The sequence below is a fragment of the Protomyctophum parallelum genome (genome assembly GCF_964188405.1).
Source record: "Protomyctophum parallelum genome assembly, chromosome: 11".
NCBI classification, from domain to species: domain Eukaryota; kingdom Metazoa; phylum Chordata; class Actinopteri; order Myctophiformes; family Myctophidae; genus Protomyctophum; species Protomyctophum parallelum.
In genome coordinates, this window is record NC_139707.1 from 24731860 (window position 1) to 24742947 (window position 11088).

Consider the following 11088-nt stretch of genomic DNA (forward strand, 5'->3'; position numbering starts at 1 on the left):
GTTGCACTCTCATCAAGGCCTGAATGGGGGGTCCGAGGTTGGTGTGTGTGTGTGTGTGTGTGTGTGTGTGTGTGTGTGTGTGTGTGTGTGTGTGTGTGTGTGTGTGTGTGTGTGTGTGTGTGTGTGTGTGTGTGTGTGTGTGTGTGTGTGTGTGTGCACGCGCGCGCGTGTCTAGGTATCTGTGGCTATGTCCTGTCATGTCACATGAGATAATTTCCGTGTGTGTGTGTTCTAGAGGGTCTGGGAAATGGAACAGCTGTTGACCCTGCTGCCCCCCCTTCCATCGCAGACACTGTCCATCAACTGGCGCTCCTCAATCAATTAGCATCCACTAATCTGTGTGTGTGTGTGTGTGTGTGCGTGTGTGTGTGTGTGTGTGACGTGTGTGTGTGTGTGTGTGTGAGGTCAGCCGTCTCATTGAAGAAGCATCCCCAAATCAAATTTGAGAACCTCATTTCCCTTCCTCATCTCCCCTCTCATGAGTAGACGCACGCATGTATGCACAACACACACACACACACACACACACACACACACACACACACACACACACACACGCTCATACACACTACTCACATTGAACAGCCTTTATACAGTTACAGTTACCGTACACAGACAACATAGACACTGTGTATTTATTTTGAAACAAATGTTAATTAAAATTAAAACGTAGCTAGCCTCCGTCCACACACACATTTTGAGTTTTGTTGATTTGACTGCATATCGAGATGGGACCGTTTTTGTTCACTCTACGGAGATAACAATGTTACTGCAAAGAGCCTTGATTTGATTTGTTTAGTTTATAGTATTCGGATATCGAAGTGGAAATTGCACAGACCATCCGAAGCCTGGAAAAATGGTATTCGGGATAGTAAAAATGTACGTCTTCACTCAGGTATAACAATGTGCACGTCATGCTACCTTTGTATTTACATCCACAGGCACAGATAATGCCGTTGGACACAGGAATAGTCACAGTATTGGCCTTAGAAAATGCTGAATTTGACTGCAGCTAACATAGACAACAAGGTCAGAAATGCCTGTAATTCATTACCCATGTTGTATTAACCATTGAAGGCTAGGCTCATGTTGTTTGTCACATGACAGGAACGTGACGAATCAGGGAATGACATATCATGACTGATAAGACCCAATCAGGAAGTGACCGCAGGTGTCTGTGCCATTGTGTATATAAGTCTTCATTCCCGCCCATCCAGACTAAAACGCAATGGAGGTTTTTTCAAAACAAAATGCGGTCAGCAGGTTTGAAAAGAGTTGCGTGCATAATAGGTTTAGGCCTAAACGCAGCAAAAGTTATGCGCTCTTCAACAAATATGTATAGTGTGGATGTGACCGCATGCATACTGTAGATACAAACTGGACTCTCTACACTTAAGGTGACTTCAGACCAAACAAACTTGTTCAGACTTGTCAAATACTACTTGAAACTGTCAGATTTCAACAGACTAGCATTTTTTTATCAGCACAAAACCAGTCTGCCGACGAAACATTATTTTTCCCTATGCAAATTGCAGAAAGCAGCCAGCAGTGCTGGTTTGCAGACTTGCAGTGTTGCCAGATCTCCTTATTATAAGCGACTTTGGGCTAGTTGTCCTGTAACATAGCTTAATATTCATAGTTGCCCCTTGCTTTATAGTTTGGGCTTATTTCTGAAGTGTAGTTGCTTATTTTGGCTTGCTTTCATGATTCTTGTTTTAAAATAGCTGATGTAATATGGGCTCAAGTAGTGAAACTGGTTGCTTCTTTTATATTTGTTTTCATAGACGATTAGACGGTAGACCTGGTCGCTTGTTTCACTCACAGAATCTGGCAACACGGAGCTTCTCACCAAAACAAACAAAGATAGCATTATTTTCGCTAGCCTTGCATTGGAGTTGATTGATTGGTATTATATTAATTGATAGTTGATATTATATGGTATCTATCTAGTTCACACTACGCCAGTAGTCAGCCCTGAAACATGACGAGCAGACTAGAAGTCCACTCTACAGTGGAGTAGTTCCGACGCGCCGATAAGGCCATATGGACGGCAAGCGACTGGAGCTTCTCGTCGGGAGTCTCCTGCCGACAAGCTTGCGACGCTTCCAAACTGTCCGACAGCCGACGGTCTGCGCAATGTGGAGCTACCTTTACAGTACAGACGTGTACACATAGACACAAAGTACACATATGCATTCTTAGACACCCACCTGTACTGTGACAGACAGTACTACACACACATACACACACAAAGAAGATATATATATATATTTTTATATCCCTCTCACATGTGCACGCTCACGCACACACACACACACACACACACACACACACACACACACACACACACACACACACACACACACACACACACACACAGTCACAGTCACAGGCACACACAGAGTGCACTGCCAGCCAGTGTGGTGATTTCCTCATGGTAGATTATTATGGTAATCTAGAGGCTCCAGGTGCTATAAGTCTACCAGCTGCAGGAAATAGGATTTAACTGGAAGCAATTCAATTCCTTCATCCATCCATCCCTCCATCCATCCCTCCATCTGACAGTCTATCCATCCACCTTTTCATTCACCCACCCGTCCGTCCGTCCGTCCGTCCGCCCATCATTCCATCCATCCATCCATCCATCCATCCATCCCTCCCACTATATGCCAGACAGAGAAAATAGGATTTTCCCTGGAAGCAACTGCATGCTCTATTCCATATTTTGTGCCAATCTCGCCTCCATCCATCCAGTAATCCCTCTATCTCCTCCAGACTCTCCCCAGGAAACGACTCCGATTGTAGGCTGTCCTCAGAGCTTCTTCCTTCCTTCCTGCCTATAAATGGCTGTGTTTATCGTCGTCCACATCTCTCTATTATTCCATCCACCTTGCTGTCCCTCATCCCCTTGTACCATTGTTAACGATACCGTACATATAATTAAGGATGGATCTGTCTGTCAATCAGTCCAGCCGTACACTCTATCTACATTTATATACTACTGTACTATATTGGAAGACTGACAAAGAGGCTGTGGCAAAACCATGGCATAAAGCTGCACACAAAAACTACTGTCTACAGAGCAGTAGTGTTTGATGGATAATAAAAAATAGGATCCATCTTTTATAATGAAAGCAAGGACTGTATAATTTAGAAAACATTGTAAATCTATAACTTCAAATAACCCAGCTGGGAGACGGCCGTTCACGGCCGAAACGTTGTGCCTTATTTTTGGTGTATTGAATAAAAAGCAAACACCTTGGAGCAAACCTGTGTGCGGACTCTCCTCTCTTCAATATGAGAATATGAGACATTGACCACTGGACATTAGTTTGTAAACACAGATAAGACCCATTTTATCTATCAGTGTTGAGTCCCCTGCTCTACGGCTGTGCAACCAGACAACCTACCGTGGTCACATCCAGCAGCTGGAACAGTTTCACCAGAGGGTGTCTGTGCTCAATATGTAACAAGTAACATTAAGTGGCAGGACGAAGTGTCAAACCTCGAGGTCCAGCAGAAGTGTGGTCTACCCAGTGTAGAAAGCCTGGTCATCAAGGCCCAGCTCCGGTGGGCAGGTCATGTTGTCCAAATGCCTGATAGCCGCATTCCAAAGACGGAGGGGCAGTGTGGCCTGGGAAGACCCCTTCTCCGCTTCAGAGACACCCTGAAGGCCAACCTCAGGAGCTGCAACATTGATGCAGCAAACTGGGAGGATAGTCAGGATAAAGCTGCCGACAGGGAAAGGTGGAGGCACCAAGTTACCCAAGGCATTGAGACCTTCGAACAGGCAAGGGCGGAATCCATCCAAGACAAGAGAGACCGCAGGAAACGTGGACCTCTCACCTCAACAGTGGACAGAATTCCCTGCAGTATCTGTGGAAGACTGCTATGCTCCCATATGAGGAGTCACGCTAAAAGGAAATAACTGCTTGTCTAAGGGCTACACACACCGTCTGCGAACACCGCACGTCAAAACAGCCGCCTCCGTTATTTTCAATGAACCTATCGCACACCGGCGGCGTCCGACGCGCGTTCACGCCTCGCCTGACGCTTCGATACGCCACTGTTCTATTTTCCAGCCGCGTCGCTGCGCACCCGGTGTGTGTCGGGCTCTACTCATCCGTCCAATCGACGGGAGACCCTCATATATATAAATTAATGCCCTGAATTATTACCCTATGCGATCATATGCTACAGCGTCTCACGAAGGCATCAAAAGTAGTTCGAACTTGTAGATCTTATACTTTTGCTATTGTCTATTTGGACATACAGTAGCCTATGAGTTTCCATATATATCTAATTTAATAGTTGTAAAGTTGTCACGTGGCGCAAAAGATGTGCCTCTCTAGCCAATGAAAAGATGTGGCCTCTAGCCAATGAAAAGATGTGCCCATGAAAGATGTGCCCCCCATTAGCCCCCCCCCCCCCCCTCCCTCTTTGGCTGCTGTAATGTGATCTCCCTCCATCTCCGCAGAGAAACCTTACCTCACGGAAGGTCGCCTCACCATTTCGCTTATTCCTTCTAAATCTCTGTATTTAAAATATAGGTCACTCAGCGAATGTCTTAGTTACATCAACATTGTGCTTAGAAACTACTTGGTTTGAGCCTAACTACTACGATTAGACAGATAGCGTTTATTTCGCTACTGCCAGTACTTCTGATTGCACGCACACACACACACACAACACTATACCCCGTGTCCCACACACACACAACACTGCCGCGCGGATTTAAGCTGTCAAACCATACAGCATTATTGCCATATTTAAAAGGCGCTTTATAGCTTCTCTCAGCTCAAAGCGTGTATGAATAAGGAGATAAATGAACAGCTGACGTCGGTGGGAGAGGACGTCAGCTGTGTGTGTGTGTGTGTGTGTGTATGTGTGTGCGCGTGTGAGAGGGAGGTAAACAGTCAGCAACACGTTAAATTTCTACTTCTACTAAAGAAAGAGGCAGCGATGGAGCCATAAGTCCATATCCATAAATTCGGGGACATACATTGCGCAAAATACAGCCTGCTGCATCCTCCTAGCTGTTGTGTGCTAAGCTAAATCACATCATACAGGACCACAACAGTCAACACGGCATTGACCAGGGTTGCCACATTGACTGAGAGGGAAACAAGCAACCAGGTCTATGAAAGTGTTAACAGGCCAGATCAAGTCAGAAACTGTCAAACATCAATGTTGTTTTAGAGCAGTGGTTCTCAAACATTTTCATGTCATGGACCACTAATATTCTATATATATATATATATATATATATATATATATATATATATATATTATATATAATATATATATGTACTATGTATATTTACTATATATACACACTGGTATATATACAGTGTACACAAACCGTATATCTAGGTGTGCCCCCAGATTTTTAGGCTATGAAAAGTGTGCCCTGGGACGAAAAAGGTTGAGTTAAGCGGTGCCCAAAAGGTAGATCACGATCTCGGCCAGCGCCAAAAATGCTCCCCGACAGCATAATCGGAGCAAATACCGGGCAGTGTGTATGAGCCATAACGTGTTGACTACACTACACTACACTAATAAGGACACATAATAACTAATAACCCATCCGTTACTACATGTGGAGTCGCGAAATTCTAGTTCTTATATATATATCATCTTAGGGGTGTTAATATCGATAAACCAAAATCTTTACAAATTGAACTGAATAGTGGTAAATAGTAGCTTGTAGAATGGCTATTTGAAATATAGGATTTACATAATGAATGCATATTTTTGTCAACTTTGGGTCCCAAGAGTCCCTTCTTGTGGTGGAGTCAAAAGTACAATTTATATTTGAAATGTGAGAAAGTCTCGACATTTAGTAATTAAGTAAATCTACTTTAAATATTATCGTCCCCCAGAGAGAGAGAGAGAGAGAGAGAGAGAGAGAGAGAGACAGACACACAGAATAAAACGACTGGAATGTGAGGAGGAGAGAGAGGTGGAAATGTAATGAGGCCTTGATCAGTGTTGTAACCTGACACACTCTGTAAACGTGTGTATGCACGCACGCACGCACACACGCACGCACACACACACACACACACACACACACACACACACACACACACACACACACACACACACACACACACACACACACACACACACACACACACACACACACACACACACAGGATCCATGTAATCAACCCTCCAGAGATCTGAAGATGTTTTATCAGTGTCAGGTTCCCTGACCCACAGCCTTATCTCTCTGGAGTGTGAGTGTGTGTGTGTGTGTGTGTGTGTGTGTGTGTGTGTGTGTGTGTGTGTGTGTGTGTGTGTGTGTGTGTGTGTGTGTGTGTGTGTGTGTGTGTGTGTGTGTGTGTGTGTGTGTGTGTGTGTGTGTGTGTGTGTGTGTGTGTGTGTGTGTGTGATTAAAAACCTTGCCAGATAATCCTATCAGTTTGTGTCATCTAAGACGCAACAAGGGATTTCCCCACTAAAGGGAATCACTGTTATTGTTTTCTTCACAGCCTGAGGGACTCCCCACTCCCCCACACACACACACACACACACACACACACACACACACACACCATGGGCTGCTGTTATTGACCACATCATTAGACCGCAAAGCCTGTAAGATGTTCCACGTCATGCCATTTAGAGAGTGTGTGTGTTACAGTGTAACCAGTGACCGGTATTTTTCTGTAACATTCTTGTTACAGTTGAGTGCCTATCCCACAAAAAGGTCTCTATTGTGTTGGGTTGAACAATACCACCGTGACTGTCTTTGTCGCAATGGCAAGGAAGTGGCACTTAGTGTGTGTGTGCGTGGGTGCACGCATGATGCGTATACATAGACAAGTGGAAGTGATTTTTATTTTTGTGTATGTTTGGAAAGAGAGGTTTCCTGTACAATTACAGCTAGTCCCAATTACTGGTATTCAGACTGAGCAGTGACACATTAGGCCAGGGGTGTCCAACGTGCGGCCCGCAGGCCAAATGCTGCCCGGGGACAGATTTTATACAGCCCTCGGCTTCATACCAGAATTGTATTACCTCAACATTTTTACATTGACGTTTTGTTTTTATTACCCTGGGGTTTTCCCAGTGTAATATTTGTCAGGATTCCTTGTCTCATTCTGAAGGGGTAAAAAAGGCTATTTTATTGCACGTCTGGCTACATTTGGTAATGTGAAATAAGGCTGCAAAAATAACTGAATTATTTTTGTGTTTTGTTCACAGCACAGATAACAAAAGACCATTGATATTTTATTGAAGATGATAGTTACATAAAATCGTTTAAATGAGAAGCATATGTATGTGACTTTGTTATAGTCAGAAGGCACATTATGTCAGACGAGGAGATGTAGTTGGCCCTTGGTGTTCTAATATGGCCCCCTTTGAAAAATGTTTGGACACACCTGCATTAGGCCATGGAACCCCATTTGATATGACTTTCATCTCTGGTATACCACAATCTAAACTCTAAAATCCTCAGTTCATTAAAAGAAAATGGAACCAATTCACAAATGGAACCAAATACAAGGGTTGCATACCAGACATGTGCACACATATAGACATCAAAGGGGGCTGGAGTCCTTGTGCCCTTTAGAAAAACTGCCAGACCATGGATTTACTATGGTGAAAGAAGTACAAATGATCCCCCTTTCCTTTCCACGCCGTACCCGATGGCAGAATTCTGCAGAATTGCCTTTTTCCGAACTCTGCTGAACTGGAAGCAGCATTTTACCTTGAAATCCATGTCAAACACCACATCTCCAGCAGCTACAGAGTGTGGACGCGCCCCGAAAGGAGTTGATCTTCAAGCTCTCAGCACAATGCATTGGGAGCTTGTAGATCCGCTATTTTTGTAAAACAAAAACTCCCTGTTTTTCAGCCTATGCCTCTTTAACATTCTCTGCATGTCCCTGTTGCATACTCTCTGAGTTACAGTCCATTCAGACCTTAACTATCAACCATTTGGCTGGAGAATCCCTGGCTAGACCCTCAGGGGTCCCCAGCTAAATTTGTTCCATATTTTATACATTGGCTATTCAAAAATAGTGCTGCGCTGTGAGCTTGTATCTGCCTTTTCTTTTCTTTTTTAAAGAAAAACATTATAACTTTGCCTTTTTTAACACAGATCTTATTGGCCAAATACAATTTAGAGTCATTGGGGAGTCCTTGACATGAAAATGTTTGGGAACTGCAGATCTATCGACTACTAGTTCTACTCTCCCCTGCCCTCTGGTTGCTTCACATCAAGCAGTCCTACTCCTATGGACTTAGTTAATGACTGATGGTGGTGATCGCTACACCTCAGCGCTCACATAAAGCCATGTCACTTCAGAGAGGCAATGAAAATACCTGGCTTGTGTCAAGATTAGCAGCTGATTAAACCGTTGCTTGTACAACAAGTGATGCTGATGCAGTGTTAGTTTTTCTTCTTTGCACATTTGACACTGCTGTTAAACAGTGTTAATTTTGTTGACTAAGTTGATTAAAGACTATGGTTTTTGATATTTAGTGTACTATACTGAGATAAAACAAATTCAGATTACTAAATAGGACTAAAACTACATTTCAAAAGACTTTTTCAAAATTAGCTTTCAAAATTAAAAGACTAAGGTTTTTGATAATTAGTCGACGAAGACTAAAACTAAACATTTTCCGAATAAATAGGACTGAAACTAAATGGTGTCACTGTGTTATTCAAGACAGACTAATTTGCTGTCAAAATCAACACTGCTGTTAGAGATAACACCTGCAAACCACTGTAAACAAATATTGTTATTGTCTTAAAAGGTTTATCATATACTATACCTGCCATTAAACCTGTAGGCCAGGGCTACTGTAGGACTAACTTTATTTATCTTATCTGTAATCTGTTTACGTTTCCTGTACTGCAGTATCATTACTTATTTGTATTATCATATTATATCATATTGTTGTGTTAACAGAGACTCTGTGGAATATTGTTTTTGGCCATTACAAACGTTTAATCAAGCATTGTTAAAGTTCCGGTATTTACATTTTCAACTGTAAATTATGTTCAGAACATTATCAAATTTAGAACAAATTCCGTTTGACATGTGAATGAATATCATAAGGGGTGCTTTTCAAAGCATAAAAATGTGGTTGCCCTCAACATCATGTTCAAGCACACACCATTCACCATGTTCACAGAACAATGATGACTTTTAGACCCCAACAACAACTGTGGCAATTAAAATCCTTTAAACAACATTTGATAATCGATTCAACAATTATGTTCAACACACCTCCTTGTCTACAAGGCGGGTAACAGCCGGGTAACAGCCTATGTATGACACACACACTGACAGTCTAATAAGAAGAGAAAAAAAAGGCTTGTAGGCTACATTATCTTAGCTTGTAATTCTAATTGCAGCCCAGTATAGACACAACTCTGATGTCAATTAGATGCTCGCACTACAAGCACAAGTAACATTTCCAATGATGTGCTACAAACTGAGTTTGACATATTTGCAGTGCGCTTGTCTTGTCACGTCCCCACAGAGCGGTGCTAAGCCACTAACTGCCGCTGCAACGCTAGCAGACGAGTCAAACATCCAGAGAGAGAGAGAGAGGACAGCCTTATCTACAGCTACAGAGAGAGAGGGAAAATAAATAACTAATAGCAATAGAGAAGATTAACGCAGACAGTGGGGAAAGAAGAGGGAGAAAATTATACTGCGAAAGAGGGGAGAGAAGACATGGATGGGAGGAAGAGCGGACGGAAAGGGAATGGAACTAGAGGTGTGCATAGTTGGGGTTAAACTCAAGGTTGTTTTGGCATTTTCAGCACCCTCTGGTGGATTACATACAGTACACATACATACATAATAAATGATTATACATACATACAGTGACAGACAGGCACCATTATAATAGTTAGCATTCACTCTTCACATTACTCAGGTAAAAGGAAATGAAGAGAGATCAAGACAGGGAAGAAGGCTAGCTAGTTGTAGAGATGGAGAGAGAGAGAGAGAGAGAGAGAGCGTGCGTGCGTGCGTGCATGTTCAGCCATCTGAAAGTGTGTACAGTACGTCTAGAAGAAGAGGGGGGGGATCATAGTGGGTATATCATCGATAGATCAGGTAATAGTGTCGATAATACGAGCAGTCATTTTAAAGCTTAAAATAACCCCAGCCGGCAGTGGACTGAAAACAGAGGTTGTGGCTATCATTAAGGGTCATTGTTTCTACCTGCAATGTGGGATTATATATATCATTTATTGTGCTGTCCCAGTCATTCAGTTTATTATTAGATAGGTTTGACACCCCCTGATGTGTGTGCATTTAACCTAGTTGATGTGTAATTAGGAGCCAATTGTGCAGCCAATTGAGGTTCAGTAGTTTCAGGTTTGCAGGACAGCAGCCTAGGAGCACACACACACACACACACACACACACACACACACACAAGCTGCCTCTGTCATTCTTGTTTGTTAAAGTTTTGGCTGTCGGCTTAGCGACAGAACTTCATTGGATAACTTGAGTTTTCTTTTTTAAAGGGTGATCACAGTTCACACCTGCACTTTCACATGTCACCGTCATTAACATTCACAGCTTTCTGTGTGTGTGTGTGTGTGTGTGTGTGTGTGTGTGTGTGTGTGTGTGTGTGTGTGTGTGTGTGTGTGTGTGTGTGTGTGTGTGTGTGTGTGTGTGTGTGTGTGTGTGCTTGCGTGCGTTCGTGCGTGGTTGCTAGGTTATGATTTGTATCAATTCCGGAAAGCTGCCGACACTGCTCGACACTCCTTGCTAGTATCTCTTAGTAAAATAAGCTCTTAGGCCTGTCTCCATATTTTTACTTTTACTTGATCATACCGTTTCACACAAAGCATCAAAAGTAGCACATCTGAAAGATCTCCTACTTTTGAATTTGACAGGGTACCTGGTACGTGGACTTTTGGATTTGGTTCTCCCAGTGCTCTACTCTTTGTCCTTGCTATAATAGCTCAGTGGACCTTTCTATGTCTTTATGTGTACACTGTATAAGCTACTGTAAAGTGTATGTGCATGTATGTATGTGTGCCCATTTTCTTTGTGTCTGCACATATGAGTGCATTCCATTAAGCACGGTGTGTGTGTGTGT